Below are 18,402 nucleotides of genomic sequence, written 5' to 3'. Positions count from 1 at the left end.
ACATGTACTCTATGAGATGTTTCATTATTTCATGTTGTCAAGTACTTTATAGGAATCCACCAACTTACACACTTCAGATATAAATAATCTTTTCATTAAAAGTGATCAATATACGAAGTGCACATTGTAGATGATTAGTGTAAGATTATGTATATATGAATCTAATATTCTTAAGGGGGTTGTTTTTTCATAATGTTATAAGAGATTATGTAGATTTGTACTTTCCTAGACAATCCATTATAAGTGTTGATACATCACAATTTCCTTATTAAAGATGTCTTATAATATTTTTTTATGAAATGTATAAGCTATATTGTTCATTATAATGGGTGGCTATCTCCCTTATAAACTATCTAGGGAGAAAACCTAGAAAGGATAGCTCACCCGTTGCCTAATTTGTTTTTGGATCATTACTATATGTAGTAGCATGACTATTTTGTATTTTAAACAAAAAACTAATTATTCATGTTTATTCTCATAAAATTATATTTTGATCTCCTTGCTACAAATTATTGGACTATATTTTACATTAATGAGGAATATTATATGATCTTTGGCAAATGACAAATGCATAATATTATGTTCATTATTTGCACCAAAAATCAAGTTTAATTGATTACTATGTTAATAACTATAATGTTGTCTCCTCATAGTAATGCTAAAGAAGGGCAATTCAAATTGTGAATTAAAAACTATGCTTATTATTTACAATAGCTTTCATCTTGGTTCTTATAATTTAGTCCAGTAGATTTAATATTTATCTTATAGATTGCTATTAAAAAAGAGTAGTGACAATGTATTTTTATAAATTATTCTAGATGTATTTTAAACATTTGAAAGTCTCATCAATTTGTGATGGTTCCAAATAAATAACCATTATTTGGTTTACAAAGCTCATACGTATGATCAAAATCAAAACCTTAAAATTATACATATTTTTTTTAGACCAAGCTAAGTTATAAGGCATATAAAATTTAGATATTTTTTTTCTTAGGCCCACTATACTTCCTTTACCAAAGTTATGAGATATTGGAGCTCTAACTTCTTTTGTCCCAAATAAATATGATATTGATATAATCATGCCTGCTTCTAGAAAGAGAATAATGTTTTTGGTACTCATATCTCTTGTCAAATTGTTGTTTGTAACTTACAAGTGTGGAAAGCATTCATAACTTTCATTTCTACATTTATCCCAACATATGCCATATAATGTATCATTTCATATAGCTTATATGTTCAATATCCTCACAATGAGGATCCAAATGATGACCAATTACTTATGATTTAATGTGATTGTATCATGAGTAACCACGTGTACTCTAAGAGATGTTTCATTATTTCACATTGTCAAGTACTTTATAGGAAGTGCACATTGTAGATGATTAGTGTAAGATTATGTATATATGAATCTAATATTCTTAAGGAGGTTGTTTTTTCATAATGTTATAAGAGATTATATAGATTTATACTTTCCTAAACCATCCATTATAAGTGTTGATACATCACAATTTCCTTATTAAAGACGTCTTATAATATTTTTTTATGAAATGTATATGCTATATTGTTCATTATAATGGGTTGCTATCACCCTTATAAACTGTCTGGGGAGAAAACCTAGAAAGGATAGCTCACCCGTTGCCTAATTTGTTTTTGGATCATTACTATATGTAGTAGCATGACTATTTTGTATTTTAAACAAAAAACTAATTATTCATGTTTATTCTCATAAAATTATATTTTGATCTCCTTGCTACAAATTATTGGACTATATTTTTCATTTATGAGGAATATTATATGATCTTTGGTAAATCAAAAATGCATAATATTATGTTCATTATTTGCACAAAAAATTAAGTTTAATTTTTTACTATGTTACTAACTATATTGTATCTTTTATGGCGAGGTTATGCCTTCAAAATATATGGTGCAAGTGTTATTCCATGGATGATGCAATACTTTAATAAGAAGACTATCTTGTATCCGTCTTTGAATCAAATGGGCAAAATATGAGTGTAGCTCCTGAAGAATCAATATGACCTTGAAGATTTATGGAAGAGTTCCATTTGGATAGATGTAAAAGTACCATATTACTTGAAGTTATTTTACTCTTTCCAAATAATATCATTTTTGAAGTTCAAATTGAACTTTGAAGATTATGGGCACATCACTCAAGTGAAATTATTTCATAATAAAGACACTTTCAAGATCATGGGCACCTCACTCAATGAAATAATTCCATAATAAGACACCTTGAATATCATGGGCACATGCTATATATTATAATTTTAGCCATCACTTTGAAATCTTCTATGCAGTGATTGGCTTTTAGGTGATGCCATTAAGGGGGGATGTACATGATACCACCTAGTGGCTAAATCCTAGATGTGAGACATAATAGGCATAAGACCTTTAGGCATTGTATGCTCCAAAGTCAAATAATGCTTGGCCTTAGGTGATGCCATTGAGGGGGAGTGTGCATGCAATAACACCACCTAGTGGTTAAATCCTAGTTTTAAATCCTACGGGTAGGCATATGTCCTAATAGGTATGAAACAGGACCTATACAAGCATTACTAAGTCCTTTAAGCCTGTAGATAGGCATATGTAAGTCTGTTTTTGTTTTAATTATTGCTGGTATGTATTAGTAAGTCCTATAGGCACATTTGTGCTTAAGTCCTATGGGCATTTGTAAATTATTCTCCTTGTAAATCTTTCACTTGTAAAAGCATTGTATTAAGTCCTACGAGCATTTGTAAATTCTTCTCATTGTATTAAGTCCTACGACATTTGTAAATTCTTCTCCTTGTAAATCTTCCACTTGTAAAAGCATTGTATTAAGTCCTACGGGCACTATGTAATGAACCTAGGGAGAGGCTAATTTGAGGAGACCACGGCTCCAATATAATTTTTTAAGACCCCATAGCATCATTTTTAAAATACTGGGATTATAAATTATGACAAGATCACTTTCATATAGTCTGGAATGCATGATCTTCATGTTGGCATATATTTTTGTCCTTGTTTATCATTGTCAAAGAAGACCTACATTACTGGGGCACTTTATTTTTTCTTTTATGAAAATTGACATGTGATCCCCTATTAACATTAAGCAGGAATGTTAGAACATAATTTTATTAGGGATCACATCCTTATAATATTTATATACAATATTCTACTATAAGGTTTATAAACCTTATATATTATATGCTTTATAAGCTTATCCCATTTGAGAAAATTATAGTCTAATAATTATTAGATTATTAATTATTTATGAGTGGGGGTTATTGAAAAGGTGTGACTAGTGAAGCCACCCTTCCTCCTATATTTAAGGAGGTTCTCTCTCATTTGAGAGTTGTCTGAATTTGGAGCTTTTATGGTGAGTTGTATCACTATGCACAAGAGGTATTGTTGGCCATGTGGAAGTATTGGAGGAGTTTCCCCAAGTTAATGTCTATTTTATGATAGACTATATTTGTAAGTGTTTTAATTAAATGATGCTTTATGGGGTTTTTTACCCCATGTATATCTTGTGTAATGTGTACATTTATGCATGCATGTTTCTCATTTCATTTACTTTATAACCTTGTTTATAATGATTAGTATCCTAAGATGCTAATTTCTAACACATTAATATGTATGTATGTATATACGGACACAAATATAAACATTTGAACGATATTGATATCAATTGACATCAATATTGCATTCAATACATTAATTCAATTTTTATATCAACATGTCATAAATATTATGATATCAGTTCAATTGAATTCCTTTAAAAATGAATTCATAAACAAATTATGATATCAATATTAATTGTTCATTGATATATCAAATTTGATATTGATGTTAATACCTCAATCCATTTCCTACAACTTATAATAGTTATTAGTTTTCTTTAAATTAAGTGAAAATAATGAGTGAAGGACTAATATTAATTGAATAATAAAAAATATATTTATTGAATAATAAAAAATATATTCTCTAATAATATTTACAAATACTATTGTTTAGTTTAATTAAGAGTAGGGTTAAATTAGGGTTAGGACTATTATTGAATCAGTGTTTAATTAAAGTTATTAAAGAAATTTTCCAGTTAGAGTTAAATTATGATTATAGTTCAAACATAGTTAGGGTAAAGGTTAGATATAAAGATACAATGGAGCTAAGATTAAGGATCAATTAGGCTTCTAGGCAAAACTTTTGATTTGGATTTAGGGTTAAAGAAATGAATTTTTTTGGCATATTTTTAGATACGTTAAAATAATATTTGAAATGTTTAAATTTTGTTTTGTAATTACTTAGAATTTATATTTTCTAAACCTTTATATAAGTAAACAAACATATATATAATATAAAAAATATGAATTAATAATATTATTTAGTTATCCTTATATAATTTAATAATATAAAAATTGGATAATAAAATAATATAATCAATCATATAGTATATTATATATAAAAATTTATCCTTATATAATTTAACAATATAAAATTTGGATAATAAAATAATATAATCAATAATATAGTATATTATATATAAAAATTTATATAATAATATTATATTATAATTATATTAAATTAAAAATATAATAATTAAAATACAGTAATAATATTGTGAAGAGTTTTTGATTATGATTAATCAAGAATGACTAATTAAAATTAATTATGGTCCTAGAAATCTACACTATTATCTTTATTATTGAAACTAGACGAAAATATTTTGATACTAATTAATTGTGAAAATCTTGGTAGTTTATACTATTACAAGGTAACTACCATGACAAGTGAGTGAAGGACTAATATTAATTGAATAATAAAAAATATATTCTCTAGCATTATTTTTTGTATTAGAAATTGGAAGTCTAAAAAATGGAGAGTTTATACAAAAAAAAGAGGTGGGAGATAGGGCCTCAACCACCAAACTGTGAAAATAGACTTAGAGAAACATCATATACAGTTATCCGCTATATAGTTTGAGTAATTCTAATTTTAGCCGAGGGTACTAATGCAAGATCTTGTCTTGATCTTCCAGCCAGGTGGTCCAGCCTAGTGGTCCTTCCATCCATGCCACCTTTTTTCCTTCTAGGATCTGGGAGCACATTTCTACCTTATTGAAGGGTGGGGGCTTGTTGTCTTGTAGCTCTTTGATGAGTTTCTTCACAACCTTATCAAAGGAGACTTAGTTCTCAGCGAGTCTGGCCCATTCATCGTCGTCTTGCATCTCGTAGACAAACATAATTGCTCTGCCATCTTTGAGGAATCGCAACAGCTTGTTCCTCTCTAAGTTCATCAGAAAGAAAACCTACACAACAATTTTTAAATGTGTGAGCTTTTTAGAAAAACCAGTAAGTACCCTTTCATTGCCTTGAAACTTCTCCTCATTCCTTAGCTTCCAAATAAACCAAAGTATGAAGGTAGATAAAATTTGCGAGACTAGGTTAGCATCCTTCTTGAGCCCATGAATAAAACTAGTGATTATATCAAGAGTACAGACATGTTTTGTGATAGAGATTCCAAACAGCAACCATATTTCTCTAGCAAAAGAGCAGTCAAGGAAAATGTGGCGCACAGTCTCAGGCTTTTTGCAAACATAGCACAGGTCGTATGCAGCAGTTTTATTCCTAATAGGTAATTTGTTTAATATAACTTGCCATCTAAAGCATTAGATTTTAGGGGGGACGAGGGATCTCCATAATTTCTCAAAGTTTTTTTCCCATGCATGGAGATTATGATCAACATACCATGGAGCGTTAATATGATAGATCACCAAGGTGTCATTGTTAAGCAGGGTATAAATAGACTTGGCCTTGATCTTGGGGAGTTTGGAGCCATCTTTCCAAAGGAAGGTAAGGTACTTGTGAGCATCTACATGCATGTTTCTAGGAAGATGAAGAGGGGTACATGCCTACCTAATCATGTTGTAGGTCCTCTTATGTGAGGTAGGGAGATCATATTTATTGCTAAGAGTTTCCCAGATGATAAGATTGTCATGTTCTAATATGTCCATAAGGTATTTGACACCTTTATTATGCCAGTACTTAGCAGAGCATCCTTGGGTTAAGGCAAGGGGTTTCAAGTTGTGATAAAGGTTCCACCATATTGACTTTTCACCGTGGAGGGTAGCATCACAGTCGATGTTAGAGTTGACAATAATCCTATGTACATGCTCCTAGGCTTTCCAGATAGATTTAAACACCCAAGTACCTTGGACAAACACATAGAAATTGCCTGCAATCTGATCACTAAGTGGGAGGGTTTTCTAGGTTTTGGCAGTCTTGGGGACACCATTTTGTATATTGTTCCTGATGAGAATCTTCCAGGGTTCATGACCTTTGAGTGAGTGGAATATCCATTTGGCCGCAAGGGCTATTCCCTGCAGTATAAGATCCTTAAGGCCCAACCCATCAAGTTTTTTGTCTAGGTGGCACCAGGCCCATTTGACTACATGACCTTTCCTCTTGCCCTTGCCATCCAACCAAAGGAAACGTCTGATAGCCTTTTGGATTTCAAAAACTTGATAATTGTTGAACATCCAGATAGAGGAATAGTAAATACTATAGGAGGAGAGGATTTTCTGGCAAACTTGAATCCTATCGGCTAGGGATAGGACCCTATTGTCCTATCTATTTAACTTCCTATCTATTTTCCCTTTGACCTAGCTCCACATGTCTCTCAAAGATGGGGAGACAAAGAATGGGATACCTAAGTACCTAACTATTTTGTTAGGTCCTCCCCAAGAATAACCAAACTGTTGAAGCCAGTTCGGAGGCTCATCTTTCTATTCAAGTAGGATGGATTTTGAGCTGGAAATCTGGGCACCTAACACTCTACTAAAGGTGTCAAGTTTTTGATTGAGGTAACTGATATTATGCCTAGAGAGTTCCAGGAATAACGAGGTGTCATCGGCAAATTGAATGTTGATTAACTCAGAGTTGTTCGGCATCTTGATTCCATTCACCTTGGGGGATAGGGTGTCATCTCTTAGGAGATAGTACGGGGCATCCGATGCTATGACAAATAGAGTACGGGAAAGGGGGCAACCTTGCCTGATTGATCTGGAGAGGGGAATAGGCTAGGAGAGAGACCCATTAACTTCAATCAGGGCAGATGCATCCTTGAGGAGGATCTGAACATAATCACAGAATTCACTGGGGAAGCCAAAGGCTTGGAGCATCATGAGGATGAAGCCCCATTCCACCCGGTCATAGGCATTTTCAAAGTCGACAAGTAACATGGCTGAGTCCTGGTTTGAGGTTTTGTCCCATTCCATAGATTCCCAGTTGGTCACAAGGTTCTCCAATATGTACCTACCTTTAATGAACCCCATCTGGGTAGAGCAAATGAATTTGGGGAGGATCTTCTCAAGGCGAGAGGCTAAGGCTTTGGCTAAGATTTTGTAGGAGACGTTGAGGAGGGTAATTGGCCTCCAATTTTTTATGAGGGCTCTGTCCCCTTCTTTTGGGATAAGTTTAACAATACCCGTATTGATGGACTCCCCCAGGGTGCCAGTATCCAGTGCTTCATTATAGATATCATAGAGATCATTAGTGATCCACTCAATATTGACTTTGTAGAATTCAGCAGGAAGGTCATCAGGGCTTGGGGCCTTATCATCCTTGAGTGCCTTAATGGCATTAGCAATTTCTTGCTTGGAGATCCTAGCTTTAAGGAGGAGGGCTTCATTCTCAGAGATTTGTTTTGGGATAATGGAGCTACATTTACTTTGAGCATCTTTCGAGGCTTCATTATCATCGGAGGTAAACAGGGTTTTGTAAAACATTTGAAAGGCATCTTTGATGTCATTGATATTCAGGAGCTCCTTATCTTCTACGGTTATTCTATCAATTTTTTCTTTGGTTTGTTTTTGCTTTAGAAGATTAAAGAAAAGTTTGGAGCCTTTATCTCCATACTTAAGACAGTGAGTGTGGGATCTGATGAAATCCCCTTTGATTTTGATTTGTTGATGTTTGCTGAGGATGTCCCTAGCTTCAGAGACCCACTTAGCTAAGGTAGGGGAGGAGGGATGAATTTGTATTTCTTGTTCTAGAGAGTGGAGCTAATGTGTAAGGGATTTCTCCCGGGATCTAAAGTCCTTGGCTTTCTTTTGGCCAATGGTTTGAAATATCTTCTGCCAAGAGGAAATGTTTCTCTTCCATCTGAGAATATGGGATTGAGGAAGTTGAGGCTGCAAGTTGAAGATACTAACTATTATGATGGCATTAAGGACTTCCTTGTCTTGTAGCAAGGAGGTATTGAGGAAAAATTTCTTACTGCGAGGATAGTTATTAGTGATGGAGTTCCTAGTGTTAATGATGGCCAGGATAGGAAAATGGTCAGAAAGGGTTACTGGAAGGACAATCACCACATTCCCAAGGTGATTGGGGGAAAAAGAAAAGAAGTTATTATTAACATAAAACCTGTCAAGTCTAGAGTAGATCCGATTAGTGCCTTGCTAAAAGTTGCACCCAGTATACCAAAGGTTATGGCCATCAGCTTTGGTGCCTTCTAGGGTGTCAAATAGCCCGAGTTGATGCTTAAGCCTATCCCAGTGACATTTTTCTGGAGTTTTCCATTCAAAGGGAAAGCCCCCAGCCTTGTCATCCTAGTGTTCAGTCATGTTAAAGTCTTCGGCCATGACCCAGGGGATATTTGGGAGGGATGTTAGCCAAGTTGAGAGGGACAATCTTTCCTTATAGTCATTGGGTGCATATATGGAGCATATGCCAAAGCAAGATTCTCTAAGGCCAACTCCTCCCTTACCTCTTGGGTGCTCGGTGTAAATTTTAATTGCATCTTTCCAAGTGATGTCAAGAGCACTATCAAGAGACCTTTTGATAACAAACTTCCTATTAGGCAAATCAAGGCCTCTAATGTTCCATGATATGTACTTCATTAGAAAGGGGTTTTAACAGGGTTGGTAGGGAGATCGTGTTGATCTCCAATTTTTTTCTTGTTCTTAGATCCCATAGGTCTACCTTTATTTTTATTCATGGAGGATCCTTTCATAAGGTCCTCGTCATCTTCACTAATCTCAGATGGCTCAATTCTAACATCCGCATTTCCTCCTATGTCAGACCCAGACAACTGGGAGCCTGGAAAACCAAGGAGCATCATGCCAGAGCTAATGTCATCTAAACCCTTGCTGGAAAAAATAACTTCTATCTCATGATTATCCTCAATTTCATTAACCTGGGAGCCTATCGAGGGGTTGGTGGTGCTAACATCAGAGGTAATGTCTACAAATGAAAATGGTGTCATTTTCTTGGGTGTTCGAGATCTGAGTACCATTTTTGCAGTATCATCATTGATGCTAGCATCATCAACACCATGATTAGGTTTTTCCAACTTTTTAACCATTTTTTTAACCAGAGAATTAGTCAGGTTTTGCGAAGTGGATGGTAGGTCTTTAATTTCAAGAGGGGGATTGCCAGTAATGGCCAATTTATCTATACTTGAGACATTAGATCGATTTAGGGCATTTTGGTGGGTTAATTTTCATCTTCGCTTTCTTGAGGTGACCACTTGAAAGAAATCAGAAGATGATCCTTTAGGAGGTTTTGAGGGGACGTAAATGAGGGGTTCAGGGACCAGAGGTGTGAGATCAACATGCATCAGGTTTAATTTGTTGGGCTTGGGACTGGGTGCGAGGGTTTCTTCATTAGCAGAGTGCAGGGGAATTGATTTTAGGTCATTATTGATTTTAGGGTTTTCTGAGGTATTGGGTGAGTCATTCTTTTGTTTCCCACGATTGATGATTGGACAATTTTTATGAATATGCCCTTCCTTTTTGCAAAGAAAGCAGGAATTCAAACCTCCAAGCATCTCAACAAGGTAGAGGAAGGTTTCTCCATTAATATTTAGGTTTAAGCACAGGGGGATATCAATTCCAAGCTTAATAGATACGAGCATTCTTGCATCTAGGTTGGGCACCAGATGGGTAGTCTCATCAACCCTAATTGTTTTGCCAAACGGTTCCATCAGCTGGGGAAGAAATCGCCACAAAAAGGGAGAGACATCTTTAAGGATGACCCATCTAAGGGAGGAAAGTACGAGAACTTCTTCATTGACTGCCTCTGGAGACCAAGCTAGGGCTCGAAAGGATGTATTTCCAACCATCTAGTATTGGCGTTTGAGGGATTCCAGTTGGGCTTCATGTGAGTTAAAAAAAATAAGATAGAGACCTTTCTGAATTTGCCTATAGAACGATAGCCCTAGTTTCTGGTTCCAAAGATTGTTAAACCAGTCATCTAAGAACTTCCTAGGTGGACATTTTTGGATGTCCACACAAGCAAAGAAAATAGCAGTGTCACATAACCTAATTTTTTCTGAAGCAATTTCATTCAACATCTCATTATTTGGTGAAATGCAGAAGGAGTCCGAGGTAATGCAAGGGCACATACCTTCCTTACTAGATCCTTCACTATCAGGAGCCTTAAGGAATTACGCCGATGGGTGGAATCCATTCGCAGGTGGGGCGACGGTCTCCGCAAAGGTTTTTTTTAGGGTTGTGGTTGTGTCAGCGGCAGATTTTGGGCCATTAATGGCTCCTCCATCTGACTCTGGCTCCGTCAAGAACCAAGATTAGGCCGCATGAGGCACGGTGCAGTTAGTTTTAAGTATTGTCTCAGAGCATTAAAATGGAAAGGACTCAAAAAAATGCAAGTGAACGGGCTAGAGATCTCAAACCGGGTGGAGGAGGTTAACTCCTCCAAGTTGCATCCTCGATTCTTCTTCCATCGTCGACAGTCTTTAAGTTCGAAAATTCACAGGCCACATCCTAGAATCTCTTATTTTTAAAATTCGAATCAACCATACCCTCTAGCATTATTGATATTCCATTATTGAATAATACAAAAAAATACAAAGAATACCAAATACATTCATTATAATTATATGTCAATTATAATTATAGTTAGTGTTACGATTATGGTTCAATTGGGATTGAATTAGGGTTACATTTATGTTTAATAAGCTTAGTGTTGAGTTTAATTAAAAGTAGGGTTGAATTAGTGTTAGGACTATGATTCAATTAGTGTTTAATTAAATTTATAAAAGAAGTTTTTTAGTTAGGGTTAAATTATGGTTATAGTTCAAGCATGGTTAGGGTAAGGGTTAGGTATAAAGTTAAATTGGAGTTAGGGTTAAGGATCAATTATGCTTATAGGAAAAAAATTTATTTAGGGTTAGCGTTAAATTATGGTTAGGATTCAAAGAGGTTAGGAATACAATTCAATTATGACTAGAGTTATTATTGGCATTAGAGACAAGACTTTTATTAGAGTTAGAATAGGGTTAGGGTAAGGGTTAAGACTAGGGTTCAAAGTAGGTTAGGTATTACTTAAAATTTTTAATTAGCATTCAACTAGTATTACTGTTAGGTTTCAAATATGATTACAACTTAATTAATGTTAGGATTAATTTAAAGTTAGGGTTACAAAATTATTAATCTCTTCTATTTGCTATTGTTTGAAAAAAAGCATAGATAATTACTATTACAAATCTAAATGACAAGTACTAGCCACTATGTGGCACTTATTTTCTTATGTTGGTTTTTGTTGTGGGTTTCAACTTTGTGTCATGTTGTAACATAAAGAACCTATTTCTTGGATTTGATATATTTATCCCTTATTCATTTATTCATGAATATTATCAATAAAACTTCTACAATACATAAGAGGTATGGCTAACTATTATGTGACTTTTTTTCCAAAGAAGATTATGGTATGAAATAATCATTTTAAAAGTAAAACAAGGAGATAAAAATAAAGGATATTATAATCATTTGGTTAAAAGAAATATTATTAAATAATATTTATGAACAACTCTCTTAAAAAGAAAAATAATTATGATTATTTTTTAACTAAAAGAGGTGTAAAAATTTATTAAATCCTAGAGAGAGATACAAAACAAGAAGCTTGACAAAAAACAAATTACACTTGTATCCATCTCCACTAACAATAAGCAACATGTCATTTCACTCCCTAAGAATGCGATTAAAAGAAATGGATTCCAAGGAGCCACACAACCAAAGAGTATGCCTAATCACCACAACCAACATTTTTAAAAAGGTATGATGGTTTGGAAATCAACCCTTAAAATATTACATAAGTCAATTATGTTGGAATTAGGAAGGGAGAATGAAGATCACTAATGAAAAAATGTAAAAATGGTTACTTGATGGGCTATGGGCATTTGGAAAAGGGGTACACAATGCATGTTCAACTCGAGGTATAACATTGCCCTAGGAGTGTCTTGGTGAGGGATTGTTTTTTTTTTGTGAGGAATTTGGGATTTTGTGTTTTTCATGCTATGAGGTATGTGGGATACTATGTAAGAACTTGTTTCCTCTTGAAGTGCTATGGCCATAAAAGACCCAGGGCCACTAGAATATTCTTAGAGTAACAATGATCATTCCACATGCTGAAGATTAAGATAAGTATTAGAACCCTTAATGCTATAAATTAATGAGATTATTCTATATGATTTGATGATAATATAGTTGAATTATGTGACTATGTTATTCAGTTTATTATGTTAACAATTGACTTTTAAATTCTTGTAAAATTACTCTATGTCAATGTTTTTATTAGCATAAATAGGATTTGAGGAGACCAAAACACCAGACAAAAGGTTCTAAAGGGACCCGAAACCCTTGGATTTTTCATGGATCCGGAACCAACAAATAGACACTGTAGGAAGATATATCAAGGAGAATAAGTAGCCTAGCCACCACCTCACAAGAAGAGTCAGACATTACAACATTAGAGGCAAAAGAAGCTACAAAAACAAAGCAGCCACAACAAACCATATGCTATCCATAGAAAAATAATATGAAATACAACCCAGGTTGGCACAAACAACAGATCTAAGACATCAAACTATAGATCTAAAAGCTGAACACAAAGGTTTACCAGGCACCCTCAGCCAACAAGAAGAGTTTTCTAAGGCTGACTTAACATATAAAACATACTCCAATCTCTCCAAAACAACACCTGAACCTAACCAGAATCAAACATTGGGTAAAATGGGCCCTGAAAATTGTCAACATCCAGCCTATCCTTGATAAGAACACAATACTTAGTGTTTTTCCAGGCTCCCTCAACCTTGACTGTGGGTTTTTATGAGGCTCCCACAACCAACCAAAAGAGTGGGTTTTGAAAGGCTCTCACAACCAAAAAAAGGCTAGATCACAACAGAATAGCTTGAAGGACCAATCTAGGATACAAAGTTTTGAGAAGGCACCAAAGAAACCAAGAGGGTTTTTACGGGCTCCCTCAACCCACATAGAAATATGGGTGTAGTCACATAAATCTATCCGTTTAATTAAATGAATATTTACTATTTATTTGATTATTTATCCACTAGCCAATAATTAATTAAATTAACATTTAATTAATTCATCCTCAAACCTTTCTGCATTTAACTAAATAAATTATCTAATTTATTTAAATTAATTCATTAAACCACACCTCTAAACCAATTAAATAAATAAATCATATTTATTTAATTTAACCCCTTTCCTCTTTTAAAATAAATAAATTAAAGATGTATTTAAATCCCTAAACTACCCCCCACTTGCATTCTCCTACAAATACAAGTTGCAACCACAATGGAAATAAATTAATTTTATTTTAATTTAAATCGTATTTTTCCTCACCCACCAAACCCATTTGCAACCCTAAATCTCCTTCTAGACTCTTCTAACCACTTTCTAAATTTTTCTAACCCCTCCTAATTAATCTAATCTCGTCCCCTAATTATTCTCACATTCCTAAGCAACTTGAAGTCACTTCTCAAAGCCTCCAAAGTATTTGAAAAGAATTTAATACTTTATTTGTTCAACAACCTAACCTCTAAAGTCTTCCAAACTACTCATGGCTCTTACATGACCATTAATGGCTCTTACATAACCATTTATGGTTAAATAAACTCACCCACATGGTGGTTAGAGACTTTCTCTCTAACTCAATCTCCATTTAACCCATATGTCTCCTCAAGTATTTATTGCTTTGACCATGGTTATCCTCACTAACTCTTGCATAAGAGTTTATCCATTGAATAAAGGCATTATTTATTGGATAATGTTTTATTCATTCAACTCAACATTAACCTTACCTCCCAAGTTAACCTTTAAATCATGTCAAAGTATCTAATGATTATTCCTTCTCCTCTCAACCCATCTCTTGTTGACATTTGTTATCCTGGGATTGGATTGAAAGTCCTCACATGGATCATAAACCCTTCAATCTTGACCCTTGTTGAGATTACTCAATCTCAACCCTCCATTGCTCCATTTTACCTATAAATAGAGCTCACATTCCTCATTTTCAAATCGTCAAGCATTCTCAAGCACATCTATAATCTTGAAATCTTGTATGCATCTAGTTTATAGTGAAATTTTGAGAGCATTTGACATAATCATCTACATTTGTCTTTTTGAGCTAAAATTAACATTAGATAATTAGATAATATCTTGTTTTAGCTTATTCACATTTTGATTCTCATAACCTTTCATTCTACAATCTTGAACCTCCATAAGAAATCCAAAATAGTAAAAAAAGATACTAAGAGCTACACTCATTTGGGAACTTGGAGAGAAGAGGAACAAGGGAGGAGTAGCTACAAACATGGTGGAGTGCATTTGGAGATGTCTTATTGCATTTCTTAGATTTATTAAGCTTTCTATCTTATGTTTTGTGTCTCTCTTGATATGCTTGCTTACGATAGTATTTGATTTGTGGTTTCTAACACTAACACTTGGTTTTGTTGCTTGTGTGTTTGTATTTATCTTGACAATATCCTAACAACCCTTTTTGCAAAGCATCAATGGGGATTTTTAAAGAATCCCCTAACCTTTGATTTGCATTTTGTAATGGCTCCCAAAACCACCAAGATGAATCGAACAACCTCAAAGCATCTAATAGTCGCACCTCTAATAGAAAAAAATCTTTCCACCTCAATAGGATGGGGAACCACCTCAATAGGACCTGAAAAGATGGAAACCATCTATCAATGGAGAGAACAAAGCTTCATACTGTGAACCAAAGTCTAGCAACCAAGATCTAGGACCATAATGCTTTGCTGGATAGCTAGTCTTTAAGAAGGATCCCAAAACCAAAACTTGAAGAAGAGGCTTGCACCATTCCAACTCCAAGAATATAAGCTTAACCAAGATCTCCACCTCTATATGAGAACAAGGACAAAAGCCTAGCAACAAAGAGAAATCAACAATCAACCATCTGACCTTGAAAAATAGGGCATTGAAAGCCCCCAACAGGATCTGTTCCACTAAACTCAGCCCATAATTTTTCCCCTCAGTAGAAGAATTATCTGCCTCAATAAAATTGACTGATAAAGGTAGAACAAACAAACCCTGAATAAAACTAGAGATTCTCTTGAAAAAGATAAAAAAAGAGGAAACCCCAAAAGGATACAAGACAAGAAAAAATAGACCCCACACATAAAGGCCCCTTGTAATAACAAAGACCACTTTGAGGGAAAAAAATAACTTGAAGGAGTAATGAGCCCAAAATGCCAATGATGAGCTAGTTTTTGGGAGCTCCGGCTAGATCCCAAACACCTCCTATGTATCTAGATAAAACCAGAGCAACAACACCCTTGGCATAGGGGCGCAACACCTCCCAAACAAGCCCTCCTCCAAGAAACAAAGGATCACCCTCCCAGTAGTCGTCAAAGCACAAAACCTTGTTTGCGATGAAAGTTCACCGCAATAAAACTTCTTGGCAGCAAACCCACTACACCGTTTCCACCTCTGCACCCTTCCATTAGCAACACCCTCCACACCACATCCACCTCTACGAGAAGAATAAATAAAATAAAAATTGAAGACCAATAGGGCACCCACAATAAATAGAGATATATCTTCAGTATCCACAAACACCTACTAACGCAGCATAGTGGCCACAGCAGCATCAAAAAATCAGGTCGACACAGGGGTGTTTGCATCGAAACCCAAGCACCACCCAATAGCACCATGTACCACAAAAAACACCTCAGTTGCCTCCACAACCACCTTCTTTCATCTCCACACCAAACCATAAACCACAAACATAAAGACAAATGACAGAGAACCAAGGGCAATGACATAGGAACAGGGATAGGAATAGAGAAAAAGAAAGGGGAAGAGTGGAGTAAATGTCCTCCTCACCATCATCATCACATTCCCTTGGATCATCTACCTCCCCAATAGAAACCCTAGTTGCACTCCTACGAATGCTTCCAATCCTGCTTGTCATTTCTTATATTTACTCTATGTCAAAGTTACTTTCACTATAATTACTTGATTAAGTCATTGGATAAAAGTGCTATTACACCAACCATCCTTTGTGTGGAAAGAGAATTTGCCTCTTCCTTGCACTCAATCTTTCCCTATCATGGTTCATGAACAAGGTGTGATCGAGAGTGAGGCTTTTTTTTAAGGGTGCTAATTTGTAGATTTAATACTTTATCATCACACCTCCTATACTTGTAGGAGTAAATTTCAACGAACTAGCAACATCTTTTTTATGATAGACTTAATATTTTCTCATAATCCTAGGGATTCTTTATATTTTCCTTTTTTATAGTATTTAACATGATGTTGTGATGAGAGTATTCCTAGGCTAGCTGGTTGTGGGAGAGTTTCTCATGACCATAATGGTAGGCTTGTTTCAGTGGTGGCACTCCCACTGGCACCCTGACAAACTACTTTATTAAGGAAAAAGATAATTACATTGGGTTAACCATGACTATCAAAGAAGGGTTCAATAAAGTGTGGCTTGAGAGTGATTCACCTAACATCATTAGATGTGTGAGTAAACATACTGAGCCTAGATAGACTATCAAGAAGTTAATTCAAGAGTGCCACATCATGATTATAAAATTGGACAAATTCAAAATTTCCCATGTTAATTAGGAAGGTAACATGCTAGCGGACCACCCGGTGAACACTGGTGTAGATTATGTGGACATACGATGGTGGACGGCAAGGGAAACTTTCCCAATACAATTGCTTGACTTGAAATCAAGGACGTCGAATGTATTGGCCACTCATATCACATTAATGATGACAGATTATTGAATGAGTAATGACCTTTCATGGGATTTGGGTTCGAATTTTAAAACCAAGTTTTCTAGAGATTTCTTTTTTGTCTGGGTTTTCATTGCCTTGGTTTGGGTTTTATTCTTACACCCAATTTTACAAAGGTATACTACTTATAGGATGTTACAAAACTAGATTAGAGTCTACTTCCTATAAGAAATGGAAAAATAATAGAAAGTTGTCGATGGAGATTACTAATGGTTGTCTTGTGTCGTATCTCAAGAGGCTTCATGGCAATGACCCAAAAATGATAGAGGATTTTGTGAATAATTGGAAGAAATGTATCCTCACAGTTTTTGGAGTAGAGTTTAGAATATACAAAGCCTTCATTGTGGAGATAACTAGCTTGCAGATGGATGGCAAGAAGATTTACAGAAATAAGAAGGCGACGAAAGAAGCCATTCTGCCTACTTTGACAAAAAAAAGTGAGAGAAATAGTGTGTGAAAGATGGTGGACAATGGTTATAACAAGAAGGACCTGCATTCACATTCGGCAAATATGGCTAAAGTGATAATGAGGTACATTGCACTTGACGATAACTATGCTAGTATCTTCTCTTACCACTTTATGATATTGAATCATTTTAGGCATAACAAAAGATTTTTTTTGCATTTCTACTTGTTATCTTTTCTTGAAAATAGCCTAGTGAATCATGCCAACAATTGTGACAACCCTATCTGGCATTAGGGGTCTTGCCAAAGATCATGAGGTTAAACCCTCTCCGATTGTCAAAACCCCCAATTCTTCAGCCAAGTCTGGGGTACAAATTGTGTCTGACATGGAGATGGAGGAAGAGGGGTCTGATATGGCTATGGACTAGTACAACCTCCATGTCACAAAATATCCGAACTAATTATTTAATTTGTTTGATTTATTGTTGAGATGACTTTTATTTATTGATTTTAATTTAATTATTTAATTGAGTTTGATTTATTTTATTTTATTTATTTACTGGTGTTATTATGAATAATGATAATTAGTTATAAATTATTGTGTGGGAATCATTTAATTAAAATATGGAATATTATTTGTAAATAATATTATTTTAACCTACCGTCTAATTTTAAGGAAATATTTGTATTTCCTAATTGATTGTCATTTCTATATTAAAGTAGTTGAGTTTGATTTATTTTACCTACCCTTATTTTCAATTGGTTGGCTTGATTGAGTAGGTAAGAAATATATATTCATATTATGTATTTTTTGAACTTTGCAAAGCTAAGTAAGATATATGGTTTTTCGAATTTTTCTATTAGTGGGAAACGCTATAGTCTAAAATTTAATTTTTCAATTTATT

Source organism: Cryptomeria japonica, chromosome 10, assembly GCF_030272615.1.
Source record: "Cryptomeria japonica chromosome 10, Sugi_1.0, whole genome shotgun sequence".
NCBI lineage: Eukaryota > Viridiplantae > Streptophyta > Pinopsida > Cupressales > Cupressaceae > Cryptomeria > Cryptomeria japonica.
The sequence above is the reverse complement of the archived record's forward strand: the minus strand, read 5'-3'. Positions refer to the sequence as shown.